Source organism: Dama dama, chromosome 5, assembly GCF_033118175.1.
Source record: "Dama dama isolate Ldn47 chromosome 5, ASM3311817v1, whole genome shotgun sequence".
NCBI lineage: Eukaryota > Metazoa > Chordata > Mammalia > Artiodactyla > Cervidae > Dama > Dama dama.
In genome coordinates, this window is record NC_083685.1 from 116,180,275 (window position 1) to 116,199,046 (window position 18,772).

An 18,772-nucleotide genomic window follows, 5' to 3' on the forward strand; every position below is an offset into this window, starting at 1 on the left:
AAAAGCTATGACTAACCTAGATAGCATATTAAAAAGCAGAGACATCACTTTGTCAACAAAGGTCTGTATAGTCAAAGCTATGGTTTTTCTAGTAGTTGTGTACGGATGTGAGAGTTGGGCCATAAAGAAGGCTGAGTGCAAAAGAACTGATGCTCTCAAACTGTGGTGCTGGAGAGGACTCTAGAGAGTTCCTTGGTCAGTAAAGAGATCAAACCAGTCAATCCTAAAGGAAGTCAACCCTGAATATTCATTGGAAGGACTGATGCTGAAGCTGAAGCTTGAGTACTTTGGAAACCTGATGCAAAGAGTCAACTCATTGGAAAAGGCCCTGATACTGAGAAAGACTGAGGGAGGAGAAGGGGGTGACAGAGGATGAGATGGCTGAATGGCATCACTGACTCAATGGACATGAGTTTGAGCAAACTCTAGGAAACAGTGAAGGACAGGGAAGCCTGACGTGCTGTAGTCCACTGGGGTCGCAAGGAGTAGGACATGACTTAGCAACTGAACAGCAACAAGAACATAATCAGAATTCTTTAAGTTGGCTTGACAGTAAAAAGCTGAATTATAAAGTTAGGATTGTCCTAACTCTAGTAAAGTGATTGTCTCTAATAAAATTAAACTTCAATAAGTTTTTATTAGTAGTAAGGGAGATTATGATTGGCTAAGTCAGAAATATATGAAATTAAACAAAAAGAAAAACATGACAAAATAAGAATAAAAATGTATGAAAAGTATACAGTGCACTGACAGTCAGTGTTTTCTTATTCTAATGGTCTTGTGTGGAAGCTTTTGACATTATGTAATTTTTGTTTCTGTGGAGCTTGGATCTTGGGTCGGCAAGTGACTTACATGAAAAAGTGAAAATGCAAGTGTTAGTCACTCAGACATTTCCGACTCTTTGCAACTCCATGGACTGTAGCCCTCCAGGCTCCTCTATCCGTGGAATTCTCCAGGCAAGAATGCTAGAGTGAGTTGCCATTCCCTTCTCCAGGGAATCTTCTCGAACCAGCAATTAAACCTGAGTCTCTGACATTTCAGGCAGATTCTTTACTGTCTGAACCACCAAGGAAACAACAACCTGCTTATTGAAGCTCTCAGCGGTCTTTAATGATGTAACTTTCCAGTTCCGATGTCTCTTCTATTTTAGCAGAGGTTTTGGTATTCAAAAGACGATGAAGTTTCTAAATATTATGCAGAGTCTTATATAGTTATGAATGACTATTAAAATAAAATGAATTCTCTAAAATTGAATAGTTAAGTTGGAATGCCCTCAGTAGGTTTAGTAGGGTAGTGTATCTACAAATTTGTTAGCCAGTCTGAGTGTTATGAATTTTTGACACAAGAATGTTAAAAATCCATCCAGGAGGCTTCCCTGGTGGTTCAATGGTTAAGAAAATCACTTTCTAATGCAAGGAACATGAATTCAATCCCTGGTCCCTGGTTGGGGAACCAAGATCCTCCATGCCATGGGGCGCCTAAGCGCATGTGTCACAATTACTGAGCTCGTGAACTCTAGAGCCCACACACCCAGAATGAAAGATCCCTCATGGTGCAACTAATACCTGAGGCAGCCATAAATAAATAAATAGTTTTTAAAAATCCACCCAGAAAATAAATATACTATTAGTACATGTTCATAACTCAGAAGCAACTGTATAAAACCCTTTTGGATATGTTCAAAAGGTCCCTTAAGGTGTGGTTCTAATCAAAATCTCACAGTTATAGATTTTCTAGAATTATTCTAGTTTCAGAGGAGGTTTGAATTGGCCATGTACTCTGATATCATGCACAAATGTCCTAATCAGTGTTTAATAATGTAGCAAACTTATTTCTGTAGCAGCATGTTGTTTTATGTAGTGTTTTAGCAAGTATCCATTTGAAATTTTATCTGGTGCAACTAAGCAGCAATCCTGACTTTGCCAGATATTAACCTCGTTGATATTGTAACCTGATCATTCCAATAGCTTTCTTACAAAATTAGGTAAAATTTTGTGCTTAAATGGAATCTTTGAATCTGATCCTACACTTGTTTTTCTGATCTATAAGAGGTCCTTCTAAAAGGACTTTGGGTGCTTTTTTTCTGCTCAATAGTTTTGTGAATCCTTTAAGTGGACAATGAAGGAAAAATGAATCCACTTCTGTTCCTCATATATGCATAGTTGGGCCTCCGGGCATGAGAGAAGGGTCATCACTATGAAAGCTGCGTCCAGTCACCCTGCCCTCCCTCCTCCATGGAGTGGGCTCCGTTGCTCCCTGGCCGGACCCTATGGAGGCTTCTGTTTGACCCAGTTGTGTGGAAATGATGGTAGGAGTGCTCCAGCTTGTTTCGTTAACAGCAAAGAAGAAGATCCAATAATAAATGAAATAGAAAAGGCCATTTTTATCATAAAAATTCAGTAATATATCTTTCCCAAACTCTGAAGCTGACATAATCAGAGGAAACTCATTTATCTCTGGAATTACAAAGGAATAGCCATATAAAATAACTACTGTTCATTACAGAGAAATGGGAAGGAGTAGAACAAAAGAAAAGGTAAGAGCTCAGTAGAACACAAACAAGTACGTAGCTACCCGTGTACACTTTTCACAAACGTTCTGAGAAGATGCCCATTTCTAGCAGCATGCTGTGCTATGTGCCTGGATGTTGAAAACAACTAATAATGCGGATAGAATCTAATTTTAAAAGAATTCTTAAATGTTTCCATAAATGTGTATCCTTAAGGAATATACATACCAAAAGCATGGAACCCAAAGAAGAAGAGCCCTGAAGCCACATTTCATTCTCTAAGCATTTGCTGAACCAAGTTAATCTAAGCAGTTTTGACTGTCTGCCAGAACTCAGTAGAAAGGAAGCAAAACCCAGAGCCTGCCCAAAGTAGGAAATATGGTGGGTTTGATCCACGGGTCGGGAAGATTCACTGGAGAAAGAAATGGCCACCCACTCCAGTATTCTTGCCTGGAGAATTCCATGGACAGAGGAGCCTGGTGGGCTATAGTCTGGAGGGTTGCAAAGAGTTGGTCACTACTGAGCAACTAAGCACACCTGCCCTAAAGCTAAGACTTGAAAAGCTATGTATATAGCATAAGAGCGAACTAGAAATATGTCTCTGGACTGCAAGGAAGACTGTCTAACTCAATTTATAAACACAAGACGACCTTTACGCAGGCTTACTTATCAAATTTACACTAACTCAGGCTGAGAATTTAAAGTAATCCTAAAAGAAATTTGCAACTGTGGTATTGGAGAAGATTCTTGAGTGTCCCTTGGACTGCAAGGAGATCAAACCAGTCAACCTAAAGGAAATTAGTCCTGAATTCATTGGAAAGACTGATGCTGCAGCTGAAACTCCAATACTTTGGCCACCTGATGTGAAGAACTGACTCATTGGGAAAGACCCTGATGCTGGGAAAGATTGAAGGAGGGAGGAGAAGGGGACGGCAGATGATGAGATCACCAAAGGTTGGATCCCCAACTCAATAGACATGAGTTTGAGCAAGCTCCAGAAGTTGGTGAAGGACAGGAAACCCTGGCATGCTGCAGTCCATGGGATCACAAAGACTCAGACATGACTGATCAACTGAACTGAACTGAATTCTGAAAGACTAATGCCCCAGGCAACTGACATAAGCTGATTCTGATCCTCCTCTGAAGTATTCCTATTCTGAAGGATACTAATCTTCTCAAAACAAAGAATTTCACATACAAAGAAGTTCCTGGTCTAAAATTACTAAACACATTGGCACAATGAGTAACTAAGCATGGCATGATGAGTAACAGCCATCATAAATAACGTATGACAGAATCAGATTTAGATTTTGGAATTATGAGACAAAAAAAATGTTAAATAAACACTCAATATATTTTAAGAATTAAAAAAGAGGCCTTGAATATGTGAATGAAGAGCAGACAGATTTGATAAAGAACCAAAGAGATCTTTAAGAAATAAAAGTGATAGAAAGTTAAAACATTAGATGGATTGAATGGTAACTTTTAAAAAGCTGAAGAAAGAACTAAGGAACTTAAGAAGTTATAAAGTATGTAGCACAGAAAGACCAAAAAATGGAAAATGTGAAAGAATGATTAAGAGACATACAGAATAATAAGAAAATCTAATGTATTTTTAATTGGAATGTCAGGAAGAAGAGAGAGAATGAGACAGAATCAATATTTGAAGAGAACTTTCCAGAAGAGAGAAAGGATGTCAATTTAAAGAAGCCAAGTGAATCCCAAGCAGAATAAATAAAAAGAAATCTGTACTGGACATACATACTTGAAATATGCAACATATCTAATTTGTTGACTAAAAGTTTTGGATTCTAGACTTTATAGACAGTAAGCTTTCAGAGATTCATTTTCTGCTGATTTAAACCAAAAGACTTAACTAAACAAAAATTATTTTTCCTTGCAAAATATAAAAGTAATAATCAAAAAATTACTTACCATACAAACAGTGTAAAACAAAAATTATTATGGAAGCCTGAGGCCCTGTTTTTTTAAAGATACTTTCTAACAAGTATCAACTCTACCTGTTTTTATATACATTATATTAACTAGTTAATACAAGGCATATAATTTATATGCCTTTCTAGATGAAATTTATGTACCTAAGATTGCATTTCTCTTAGCATAATGCTAATTTCAAAACTATCAGGAGAAATACTTAAATATCTATTTAGTGAAGAAAAGAACCAATATTTGGCTTTTTTTTTTTTTACCACTTACATAATCAGAGTGGTAATAAATGTTAGTTTTTTGTTTGTTTACAACACATTATTTTTAAGTACCCACAAAATTATGGTGCATGAGTGAAAATGCTACTAGTTAGCAGCTTTTGTTGTAATAACTCACTGATTTTTATCCTTATAAAATTCTTTTTATCACCATTTCTGTCTTTTCTAGGAAAGCAGATAGATGTCAGTGACCTAGAAAAAGCTCTGAAAGACATGAAAGTAGAAGTCACAGATAAGGAATACTTGAATTTAGTAAAAACTCTACCAGTTGATGGTAAGCATTTTTAAATTATATATGTATTCTTCAAATGGCTTTAGAGTGCTTGACTGTGTAGTTTTATTCTAAAATAACTCCATATTGCTAGCAAGTTGTTATTTTTTCTTTTTGTAATCATTTTGGAAAACTTTTAGTACTTGATTTTTGCCAAAGAAAATCTGGGTCATTTAATTTATATTATGGTAGGCAATAGCTATTTCACTCATTCCTACCAAGAAATTATATGTATTACTGTCTTTGATTCCATTAATATGCCTGATAGTAAGTGAAAGAGTGTGAAAATGGAAGAGTAAAGGGTACAAAGGAAGAAGTCAGAGATAAAAGAAAATCAAATGGGATATACAAGGTTTAGGGCGTCCTTGGTAGCTCAACTGGTAAGGAATCTGCCTGCAATGCAGGAGACATGGGTTCCATCCCTGGGTTGGGAAGATCCCCTGGAGAAGGGAACAGCTACCCACTCCAATATTCTGGCCTGGAGAATTCCATGAACTGTATAGTCCATGGGGTCCCAGAGAGTTGGACAAGACAGAGAGAGCAACTTCACTTTTACACAAGGTTTAGACCAATAATCATTGTTTTTATCCAAGAGCTAATAGATTTGTCTCATTAAAGTCTTTCTCCAAACAAATTTTGTTAGTATTTGAGAGCAAATAGGTACATTTCAGGAGAAAAGAATTGTTAAAATTCTCTTTTTGAAATTATGGGATTAGGGGAAGAATTGCAGAATTTTTTTTTAGGTGAATCCCCTTTTTATTTTTTCTCTGACATGAATTATGCCTTTTCTTACAGTTGAAGGAAAGGTGTTTCAAAAAAGGTTGCTAGACAGTGTGAAGAATCTTAAAAGTGAGTGAAAAATATGATGAGAAATCAAATAAATCTGAGATATTATTGTATATTTTCACATATGCTAACTTATTTTTTATTACATTAAAAATCCCATATGTATACTTTCTCAGTATTTATGCATGTTATATATGTTGTGCCATAAATCCCTGGAAAATTACCCAGTCCTTTTAAAATTTGCACTTTGTTGATTGAATGAAAGATAAAGTCAAATTATCAGTTGATCCTCCTTGTACCCTTGACTGGGTGTTACTGTACCTTAATGTCTTCTTGATTAAAGTGTTAACAATAATACATATGAATTAATGCAGATTTTTCTCACATCTTGATATCTTTCTTGCCTCTTATAAGGAGGAAAGATTGATGTGATTAACCTGGACACATTTTTGGAAAATATGGGGATTGAGCTTTCACATGAAGAGCTTGAAGATTTTTCACAAAACCTGCCAGTTGATGGTGAGCATTGTAGATAAAAATATATTCCCTTTAGGATATCTTAGGTTTGAGAGCATCTGTAAATTAATGATAGTACTTATTTGGTATCAACAGGGCATTTTGAAAAGCTTATAGCCAAACTCAGGTCTCAAATGAAAACACATCCTTGTCTCTTCATTAATCCAAAACAAACAAATGTTTTCTGCTGTGAATAATAAAAATTGGTGAGAATACTAACAGATCAAAAAATGAAGAAGAGAAAGGAAGATAGAATGAGAACAATTTTAAAGAAACATTAAATAATAAGTCAGAAGAAAAAAACAACCTATAATGAGGGGTAATTAAAATTGACTAATGGTTGTTTCCAGTGTGTATGCCTCAGTTGTTCTGATATAAACAGAAGATTAAAAGGAGACAAAACACTAAGAATTTTAAAAGAGGTATATAACTACAGATAGTATGCATAATGATGCTCATTGTTGTGCATAATGTGGGATTAGGGTATTATATATATTAATACAATTAACATTTTCCAGGGTAAAATAAATTAGTTACCAATATTAATCAAAGAAGAGATGAAAATATAAATAGGCCAATAATGATAGTTGGAAAAAACTATTGAATAAGTATACCTATCAACCACCACCCATCACTCCAACAAAAGGTGACAGGCCTGCAGAGTTTTGAGAATAAATTCCTTCAAATTTTCAAGGAATGTTTATTTTAATGCTAGCTAAACTTGTCCAGAGGACTCCAGTTTAAGATGATGAGAAAAATAAAATCCATTTAGTTTTTATTTCCTCTAATATCTAACAAAGGAGCAACAAAAATGAAAAAGTAAAAAATCCACAAAGGAAATTTAACATCAATCAGATAATAAAAAAAAAAAAAAGACAAATCTAATGCCATAAATATTTAAAGGAGACAACCATGGAGACACATCCGTATAGAGAATGGACTTCTGGACACAGCGGGGGAAGGAGAGGATGGGACGATTTGAGGAGGTAGCATTGACATATATACACTCTCATGTGTAAAATAGAGAGGTCGTGGGAACCTTCTGTAGGACACAGGGAGCCCAGCTGGTGCTCTATGAGAACCTACAGGAGTGGGACGGGGGAGGAGAGGAAGGAGGCTTAAGAGGGAGGGAATATATATGTAATTATGACTGATTCACACCGTTGTATGGCAGAAACAAATGCAACATTGTAAAGCAATTTTCCTCCAATTAAAAAAAAGATTCCAAAGTAGAAACTACTGCAACAGAGCTAGGCTCCTCTGAGCCTCTCCCCTTTCTCAGAAATTAAATTGGTGAAGTCCAGAGAGTTATCACTAAAATGCCCAGATCTGGGGTGAAGAAAACTGGGTACATAACTTTCTTCTCTCTCCATTTATGAGGAAGAAGTAGAAACAGTTGTTGGGGAGGAGTGGCTACAACAGAGAAAACGAATGATTGGAATGACTCATTGACAGAAGTAAAAGCTTCAGAACTATAGGCTGAATCGGGGGTCTAATCTGAAGCCCAAGAATACGATCACATAGGCAGATCTGGGGTTTGGTGAAATGTCTTTACCAGGGTCTCAGAGCAATGACCCCTGTTGCGACATTTAACCAAAGGTCAAATACAAGAGCAGGGCTCAAGTATAAGACCACATGACATACCTCACTCCACCCTTAGATTACAATAAAAGTGGGTAGAACAATTTTCTTCAAATGCCATCTCACTGAAGAAAGCAAACTGGTCTCAGATGCTGTAGAAAGGGCTATTAAAAGATACATTAAATCCTGAGAATAAAATGAAGATCTGGACAGAGTTGCTAAAGCATATGCAAGATGGAAAAAAAAAAAAAAAAGGATATGGTGACAATTCTAGCATTAACACAGTGAAGAAAAACAGAAAAGTGAAAAGGGAAAGTAAGAAGATAGGATGAAGGAAGATAGCATGCAAAAGACAAATAATCCATCAAGTAGAAAATATAACCTAAGGAACAAAGAAAAAGAGGTTGTTGACAATTCACATTACAGGACAACTTTAATGGATTCAATAAAATTAAAGCTCAAAAATGAGATGGTACCATAACATATAAATATTAAAAAGGGAAATTGCAGAACTAAAAGAAGAATAAGCACAAAAACTCACTATAGAATTATTAAGTAAATTATAAACATCAAAATTAAAAAATATAAAGCACTAAAAATCATATTACAGTGTGAGCAGACTTGGTACAGTAAATACAGAGAAAAAAGATTAAAGTTATAAAAAAATCTAGTAGATATGGATGATTCACAAAGGCATCCACCATAAGAATGTCAAATATCTTTAGAAGAGAGTATAAGAATTAAAACTTTTTAATCAATGATAGTTTTTAAAAAAGAAAATTTCTATAAAATGAAGGAATGAATGCAGATCAAAAATGTCACACCAGGCTCCAGAAAATGTTCATCCAGAGTACTCTACAGTGAAATTTTTTCTAGGTTGCTCACTGAACCTTAAGGAAAAATGAGAATTTTTCAGACACACTGATGATAGAAAGCAGGTAACAGATGAGGAGAGGAAGTGATGGGTTTCCAAAGCCACATTCAACTCCAGAAAAGAATGTCAGAGTATCTACAAAGGTGAAAAAGAAAGTGTGACAAAGAGAATTATGTACAACTATGATGTCATTCAAATATACATAAAAATTTTATATATAAATATAAAATTCCAACTTTTAATAATGGGAAAAGCTAAATGAATTTAGCACCTCTTGAAAAAAAGATGATGAAATATAGTTAAGAAATAACTGAAAATTGAGCAAAAGGAAACAATGGTGAAAAGACTGGTGGTGACCTGTAAATCTGTTTGAATACAGAACAAGTACTAGACAATTGTGGGGATGATAGATATAAAATAACATGTTTATATGTGTCAGTGTAACAATGATAGCATAACTAATAAAAACATGAAAGTGAGGGGAGAAATGGGAGGAAGTGAAAAAATGCTTTTCATAGCAGGAAATCAGGTGATAGTTTTTAAAATTGAAAGATTAAGTTTGAAAATATGGCTTCACCTCTGTTTTTCATATTCTTTTAAAATTAACTGGATATCTTCATAAATATCTCTTGTACTAAGATATATTTATTAGAAATTGAAGACTCTTATTTTTTTTTTCATTTATTTTTATTAGTTGGAGGCTAATTACTTCACAACATTGCAGTGGGTTTTGTCATACATTGACATGAATCAGCCATGGATTTACATCCCGATCCCCCCTCCCACCTCCCTCTCCACCTGATTCCTCTGGGTCTTCCCAGTGCACCAGGCCCGAGCACTTGTCTCATGCATCCAGCCTAGGCTGGTGATCTGTTTCACCCTAGGTAATATATATGTTTTGATGCTGTTCTCTCGAAACATCTCACCCTCGCCTTTTCCCACAGAGTCCAAAATTCTGTTCTGTACATCTGTGTCTCTTTTTCTGTTTTGCATATAGGGTTATCGTTACCGTCTTTCTAAATTCCATATATATGCATTAGTATACTGTATTGGTCCTTATCTTTCTGGCTTACTTCGCTGTGTATAATGGGCTCCAGTTTCATCCATCTCATTAGAACTGATTCAAATGAATTCTTTTTAATGGCTGAGTAATATTCCATGGTGTATATGTACCACAGCTTCCTTATCCATTCGTCTGCTGATGGGCATCTAGGTTGCTTCCATATCCTGGCTATTATAAACAGTGTTGTAACGAACATTGGGGTGCACGTGTCTCTTTCAGATCTGGCTTCCTCAGTGTATATGCCCAGAAATGGTATTGCTGGGTCATATGGCAGTTCTAATTCCAGTTTTTTAAGAAATCTCCACACTATTCTCCTTTTTGAAACTAATTCTCTTTATATTTATCTTACCTGTGCAACTTCATAGATGAGAGTCTGTGGAATAACCAGTGATTATTTCTATGGGAGATAGGATTTGGAGTAATGCCTTTCCTTTTCCTAGTACATAGAGAAATATATAATACATAGAGAAAAGTGTGTAAAACATGGATTTCCTGTGTAACTAATGGTTATAAAACAAACAGCTGTATATTCTCCACCAACATCTAAAATCCACCATGTGTTCTCTTTCCCAACACTGCCCACTCAATTTATTCATATTTTACCACATAAATATGCTTCTCAAATTTTATAGTTCACCCATATTTTGAACTTCATATGAATGGAGTCACACAGCAAGGAACATTTTGTCACTGGCTTCTTTTTGGTGAATGTAGGGGTAACTTACTGAAGGTTAAGTTTATGTTTTTCTGATTACTAATGAGGTTGAGACCTTTTTATATATCTATTCATTATTTGTGTAGCCTCTTTTGTGGACTGCCTTTTCAATTATATTGCCTGTCTTCCTACTGTGATTTTTTTTCTTATTGAACTGTGGAAGTTCTTTATATATTCTCTGTATAGGCACTTTGAGGCTAATTTGCAATGCAAAAACTGTCTCTTTGACTTGCTTTTTCATTCTTTTAATGGTGTCTTCCAGTGAACAGAAGTTCTTAATTTAAATGTAGTCAAATATATCAATCTTTTCCCTGATGGTTAGTATCTTTTATACTGTATAAAAGAAATCTTTTCCTATCCTAAGGTCATTAAAGTATTGTCCCCCCCCCCCAAAAAAGTGTTGTCCCACATTATCTTTTTAAAATTTCTTTGTTTTGCATCTCAAATTTAACTAACAATCCACCTGGACATGATTTTTGTATATGGGATGCCATAGGAGTTAAGTTTCTTTTCTTTCCCATATGAATATCAAATTTTTCAATAGCATATTTGAACATACCATCAGTACTATCTTTTCTTGCTATAGTGCCAACTTTCTACAGTCAAATAACATGGATCTCAGAGCAGAGTATGAATTCATGTAGTATAAGGTAGGGGAGAGAGGTAGAGTCTCAGTTCTGCCCTACCTAGCTTATAGTGTGAATATGGACAAAAGCCTTTCCGTTTCCCTAGGGATTTGCCTCTTCAAGTATAGAATTGAGGAAGGTGAGCTAGATGCCTTTTAAGAGACCTGTCAACTGAAAGAATCTAAGTCAGCTTGAGATCCCATCTTTGAGCAGACATTTAGGTGGCAAAGAAATAAATTAAAAAACAAGTGAGTTAGGCATTTGTTTTTGATGCCATCACTCAGAACTTTTCTGCACCACAGTGCAAGGAAATTGTTGCCTGGTACTTTATCTAATGGTAGGTAATATTGAAGGTTGAACAAATGAGGCACTAGACAATGAAAATTTTATAAAAATGTAAAAAATATCAGGCCAATTTTAGATTTAGAAACAGTACATAACCTGCAGTCAGGGCTTCTTGCCTCTGAATTTCAAAAGCCATCAACCTGGTCAGAAAAAAATGCCAAGCCATTTTCAAGCCATTCAGCAGAGATCCAATGACAGCACAGCTGTTAAACATACATTTCCTAAAATCCTCCCAGATTAGTTCTAATGAAAGGATACTAGCAAGTTCAGTGAAAAATAGAATATTTTTTTTTACATAGCAGAAAATTGACACAAAGAGAGATTGCTTCTGCTTTTCTGTTCCCTAAAAAGAATACAAATGTCACTTCTGGAATCTAACATACAGACTTAATTTTCAAAATATATAATTTTATTTTCTTCATAAGGCAGCCATACATAATAAACTCTAAGCATAAAACAGTCACAAACTTTTTCCATAAACCTGGACTTACTGAAGGTTTCCACTAGTCTCCAGGAGCTTACAGCCAGATTAGTCCCGATGTTTCAAATAATCAAGCCTTCTCCACAGCCAAAATTCCTTTTATGTTTGGGCTGTTGAACACAAGCTCAGGAGATAATTTGTCTTCAACATAGTCCATCTCTGATCCTAAAGGAATTTCTGTGCTTTCTTTTCAATGAAGACTGACTCCATCTCAAACAACTTCTTCATCAGAGTCTCCTTTTGTCTTCATATCTTCTAGAATATAAGAAAAGCCATTTCAGCTCTTGGTTTGGACACAAACTTTCACACCACTGTGTTCAGGGTTCAGGCTTATCTTTAAGAATTTCTTTACTGCAGTGTGTCAGGGTGAGGATAGCCTTGGGCTTGCAGCTTCCTCTTGCTCACAGCCCCAACAGTGGCCACGACTAACAAAGGCTAACTCATTTTTAATCTCAAAGGGAGATAATTCCATATTTCACCAGCAAATATTACTTTGTTGAAGGTTTTTTGTGATTTGGGGTTATTTACATAACCTTTAGTAAATTAAAGGAGTTCTCTTCTATTCCTATTTTTGTTTTGGATGTTGACATTTATCCAATTCATTTTTTCTACACCTGATCATTGCATGTAATGAAGTGTTTATTGAAGTGGTTATATAGTATTTCTCCTTAAATATATTAATCTAAGGTACTACATTGATTTTTGCATATTAAAAAAACTTTGCATTCCTGGAATATATTGATCATGATGGATTATCACTGTTATATATTATTGGATTCTGATTGCTAATATTTTATTGAAGATTTTTGCATTCATGTTTATAAGAGATTTTCCTTATTTGTGCAGTCTTCATTAAATTTTACTAGCAAAGTTAAAAAAACATGTTGAAGAGTATTGCTTGTTTGAATTCTCTGAAAGAGATTTTTAAGGTGGCATTATTTCATTCTTAAATGTTTGGTGGGATTAACCAATGAAGACATCTTGGGTCTGAATTATTATTTTATTGTTATTTGTGTTGTTGGAATTTTTTAACTTCCAATTAATAAGACTGTTTCTTCTTGTGTCAGTTTGGTAAACTGTGGTTTTCTAGGAATTTGTCAATTTTATATGAATTTTTAATGTATTTAAATAAAATTATTGAATAACTATAACTATCTTTTTAATGTTTGCAAGAATAGTATGGGAATCTTACTCATTTCTAATATTGGTTATTTATGCCTTTCCTCTTTTTCTCTTGGTTAGTCTTACCAAGGGTCTAACAAGTATTAAAAGTCATTCCAAACAACCAACTTTTCGCTTTGTTAAACCTCTACATTCTTTTTTTTTTTTTTTTTTTTTTTGGTTAAACCTCTACATTCTTAATTCCTTTTTGTTTCATTAATTTCCGCTCTTTGTAATTTTCTTTTATTTCATTTGCTATTCTTTTTCTAACTTAAGGTGCATGCTCAGCTTATTAATTTTTAACTTTTTTCTTTTCTAATATATTTTGAATTTGATATATTATTTTTTTTAGTTATTCAGTTTAAAATATTTCTTACTTCTATTGTGATTTATTCTCAGCCCTCATGTGTATGTGCTGTTGTTTCAGTTGTGTTCAGTTCTTTGTGACCCCATGTATTGTAGCTTGCTAGGCTTCTCTGTCCATGGGATTCTCCAGGCAAGAATACTGGAATGGGTTGCCATTTCCTCCTCCAGGGGATCTTCCCAAACCAAGGATGAATTTTGATACATGATATATTTTTTAGTTATTCAGTTTAAGATATTTCCTTGTTCTGTTGTGATTCATTCTCAACCCTCTGATACTCCCATGTGCTTTATTTTTAGGTTAATTGCATTGTAGTCAAAGAACCTACTCTGTGATTTTAATCCTTTTACATTTTATTGTATTTTATTTTTCAGCAACTTTATTGATATATAATTTACATACCATACAATTTGCCCATCTGAAGTATTCAATTCAACAGGTTTTAGCATATTCATAGACTTACATGACCATCACTATAATAGATTTTAGAACGTTGTTGTTGTTATTGTTCAGTATCCAGTCATGTTCGACTCTTTGTGACCCCACAGACTGCATCATGCCAAGCCTCCCAGTCCCTCACCATCTCCCAAAGTTTGCCAAAGTTCATGTCCATTGCATCAGTGATGCCATCCAGCCATCTCTCCTTCTGCCCTCAGTCTTTCCCAGCATCAGAGACTTTTCCAATGAGTCAGCTGTTCGCATCAGGTGACCAAAATACTGGAGCTTCAGCTTCAGCTTCAGTCCTTCCAATGAGTATTTAGGGTTGATTTCCCTTAAGATTGACTAGTTTGATCTCCTTGATGTCTAAGGGACTCTCAGGAGTCTTCTCGAGCACTACAGTTCGAAGGTATCAATTCTTTGGTGCTCTTCCTTCTTTACGGTCCAGCTCTCACAACCGTACATGACCACTGGGAAGACCATAGCCTTGACCATACAGACCTTTGTCGGTAGAGTAATGTCTTTGCTTTTCAACACACTGTCTAGGTTTGTCTTTTAGAGCCCAAGAAGAGGAAATCTGTCCCTACTTACACCTTTTCCCCTTCTATTTGCCATGAAGTAATGGGGCTGGATGCCATGATCTTAGTTTTTTTTAATGTTTAGTTTTAAGCTGGCTCTTTCACTCTCCTCCTTCACCCGTCATCAATATGCTCCTTAGTTCCTCTTCGTTTTCTGCCATCAGAGTGGTATCATCTGCATATCTGAGGTTGTTGATGCTTCTCCTGCCTATCTTAATTCCAGCTTGTAACTCATCCAGCCCAGCATTTCTCATGATGTGCTCAGCATATAGGTTAAATAAACAGGGTGACAGCAGACAGCCCTGGTGTACTCCTTTCTCAATCCTGAACAAGTCAGTTGTTCCTGTATGGCTCTAACTGTTGCTTCTTGACCCACATACAGGCTTCTTAGGAGAAAGTAAGATGGTTTGGTATTCCCATCTCTTTAAGAGCTTTCCACAGTCTGTTATGATCCACACAGTCGAAGGCTTTAGTATAATCGATGAAACAAAAGTAGACAGTTTTCTGAAATTCCCTTGCTTTCTCTATGATCCAGCAAATGTTAGCAATTTGACCTCTGGTTCCTCTGCCTTTTCTAAACCCAGCTTGGACTCTGGAACATTCAGTCAGTCAGTTCAGTTGCTCAGTCATGTCTGACTCTTTGCAACCCCATGAACCGCAGCACGCCACGCCTCCCTGTCCATCACCAACTCTCGGAGTTCACCCAAACCCATGTCCATTGAGTCGGTTATGCCATCCAACCATCTCATCCTCTGTTGTCCCCTTCTCCTCCTGCCCTCAGTCTTTCCCAGGATCAGGGTATTTTCAAATGAGTCAGCTCTTCACCTTTTGGCATCACTCTCGAAAGAGTCAACTCTTCACCTTTTGGCATCAGGTGGCCAAAGTATTGGAGTTTCAGCTTCAGCATCAGTCCTTCCAATGAATATTCAGAACTGATTTCCTTTAGGATGGAGTGGTTGGAGCTCCTTGCAGTCCAAGGGACTCTCAAGAGTCTTTTCCAACACTACAGTTCAAAACCATCAATTCTTCAGCGTTCAGCTTTCTTTATAGTCCAACTCTCACATCCATACATGACCTCTAGAAAAACCATAGCCTTGATCACACAGACCTTTGTTGACAAAGTAATGTCTCTGCTTTTCAGTATGCCATCTAGGTTGCTCATAACTTTCCTTCCAAGGAGTGTTTTTTAATTTCAGGGCTGCAGTCACCATCTGCAGTGATTTTGGAGCCCAGAAAAATAAAGTAAGCCACTATTTCCCCATCTATTTGCCTGGAACATTACCAAGCCCCAAAAGGAAACCTCTTACCCACTAACAGTCACTCCCTACTCTCCTCTTCTTCTCAGCCTCTGGCAACAATTAATCTACTTTTTATCTCTACCAGTTTGGCCTGTTCTGGAGGTTTCATGTGAATGGAATCATAAGTGACTGGTTTCTTTCATACAGCATAATGTTTTCAAGGCTCATCCATTTTATATCATATATCGCCACTTCATTCATTTTTGTTGCCAAGCAATCTTCCATTATATGGATATACCACATTTTGTTTCTTCATTCATAAGTCGATGAACATTTGGGGTTTGTTTCCACATTTTGGCTATTATGAATAATGCTGCTATGAATAGTCTCATGTGAATTTTTATGGATACATGTTTTCATTATTCTTGGACATATCCTTAGGAGTGGAAATGCTGAACATATGATAACCCTATGTTTAACATTTTTGGGGGATTGAAATTATTTTACAAAGCAATTGTATCATTTTACATTTCCATCAGCAACATGTGAGGGTTCCACTTTCTTCACATCCTTGTCACTACTTGTTATTATCTCTCTTTTTTATTATAGTCATCCTACTAGTGGTGTGAAGTGGTAGTTTTAATTTTTATTTATTTTATGTCTAATGATGTTGCACATCTCTTCATGTACTTGTTGGCTATTCATATATTTCCATTAGAGAAACATCTATTCAGGTTCTTTACCTATTTTTCAATTGGGTTGTCTTTTTATTATTAAGTGATAAGAATTCTTTATATATTCTATATAAAACTCCCTTATCATATGCATGATTTTCAAATACTTTCTCCTGTTCTGTGAGTTCCTCACTTCCTTGATGGTATCCCGTGAAGCACAAATGCTTTTAATTTTGATGAAGTCCAGTTTATCTATTTTTTCTTTTGTCACCTATGCTTTTGGTGTCATATCTAAGAATGTTTTGCCTAATCCACAATAAAAATGATTTATTCTTATATTTCTTTCTAAAGTTTTTATAGTTTTAGCTCTTAATTTTGAGTCTATGATACATTGGAAATTATTTCTGTATATGGTATGAGGAAGGGATCTAACTTCAGTCTTTTGCATGTGGATGTATAGTTGTCTCAGCACCATTTGTTGAAAAGTCTACTCTTCTTCATTGAACTGCCATGGTACCCTTGTCAAAACTCAATTAATAGTAAATACAGTGATTTATTTCTGAACTCTCAGTTCCTCTCCATTGATCAATATATCTAGTCTTTTGCTGGTACTTCACTACATTGATTACTATCACTTTTGAATAAGTTTTGAAATTGGGAAGTGTACATCTTCCAGCTTTGTTCTTTTCTGAGATTGTTTTGGCTATTCAAGATACCTTGCATTTACATATGAATTTTAAGATTGGTTCTTAAAATTTGGCATAAGTGCCAACTAAGATTTGATAAAAATTTTCTTGTGTTTCTAAATCAATTCAGCATGTGAGAGAAGGTAGGGGATAGTCACAGAGAATGTTACCATCGTTTCAATATTAAGTGTTCTGATCCATGATCATAGGATGTCTTTCCATTTATTTAAGTCAATCAATTTCTTGCAATAATGTTTTATAGTGTTTTAAGTATGAGTTTTGTCCCATTTTTTTGTAAATTTATTCCTCAGTGATAGATGATTTGTTCTTTCAATGTTACTATAGATGGAACTGTTTTCTTAATATGATTTTGGACTGTTTATTGTCATTACTTTTATTTTTAAAGATTTATTTATTTGGCTGTGCCAGTTCTTACTTGAGGCTTGCAGAATCTTTGATTTTCATTGAGGCATGCAGGATCTTTAGTTGCGGTATGGGAACTCTTAGTTGCATCATTTGAGGCCTAGTTTCCTGACCAAAGGTCAAACCCAGGCCTCTTGCATTGGGACCATAGAATCTTAGCCACTGGATCACTAGGAAAGCCCTTCATTACTTTTAAAATTATTGATATTTGGCTTTACAATGCAATATATGATCATTTTTGTAAATGCTCCTATGTGAAAGGAAATATGCATTCTGAAATTATTGGGTACAGTGTTGTCTATACGTCCATTAAATCAAGTTTGTTAAATTTGTAGTTCAAATTTCCTGTAGTCTTAATGCTTTTTTCTGCTTATTTTGTTAGCTACTCAATGAAATATATTAAAATATCCAACCATAATTTAGAATTTTTCTATTTCTCATTCTAACTTTGCAATTTTTATGTATTTGTGACCATGTTGTTGGTGTCAATATAACTACACTATGTTTTTGCTTAGTATTTGTATGGTCTGTATCTACCTATCTTCTTACTTTCAACTTTTCTGAATCCTTATATTTCAAATATTTTAAATTCTTAAGTTTTAGATGGTTAGATCACTTCCTTGATGAATTTTACCTAACATGTGAATAAGATATAGTAACCTTCTTAATCAACTGTTCAAAGAGCACAGAAAGCAGAAACATTTCTGGTTTGATTTATGAAACTATCTTAATCTTGATACCCAAACTTGATGAAGAAAACACAAAAAAGGAAGATCACTAGCCAGTCTCTCTCATAAACAAATGTGCAAAAATCCTAAATGAAATATTAGCAATATGAATCTATCATTTTTATTTTTGTATTACTAATAGCAGTTATGATATTACTAACATATTTGTTTTTAAATCTATTTTTACTCAATGCCTATATTTGTACCATCTGTTCACCATTCTGTTTTCTTCCATTCTTGCTTTGCTTTTGGATTTCTATTATTTTTCTTATTAGTTTGGACTTTTTAAAGATTATTTCAGAAATTACAAGATAGTCCTTAATTTATCTTTCTCCAATTTTGTATTGGGCTTTTATCCTCATTCAAGACAGTGCAAGATTCTTGGACTATGTTAATTTTGTTAATCCCCCTTCCCAACATATTGTTTTGTTTTACACACTATGTTCCTCTAGAATTACTCATATATTATCATTTCATTTCTTCATATTCT

The 18,772-nt window shown here is 35.1% G+C and overlaps 1 pseudogene; it reads right to left on the reverse strand.

Moving 5' to 3' along the window:
- Positions 1–12,054: 12,054 nt before the first annotated feature.
- LOC133056135 (iron-sulfur cluster assembly 1 homolog, mitochondrial-like) lies at positions 12,055–12,436 on the reverse strand (annotated as a pseudogene).
- Positions 12,437–18,772: the final 6,336 nt, after the last annotated feature.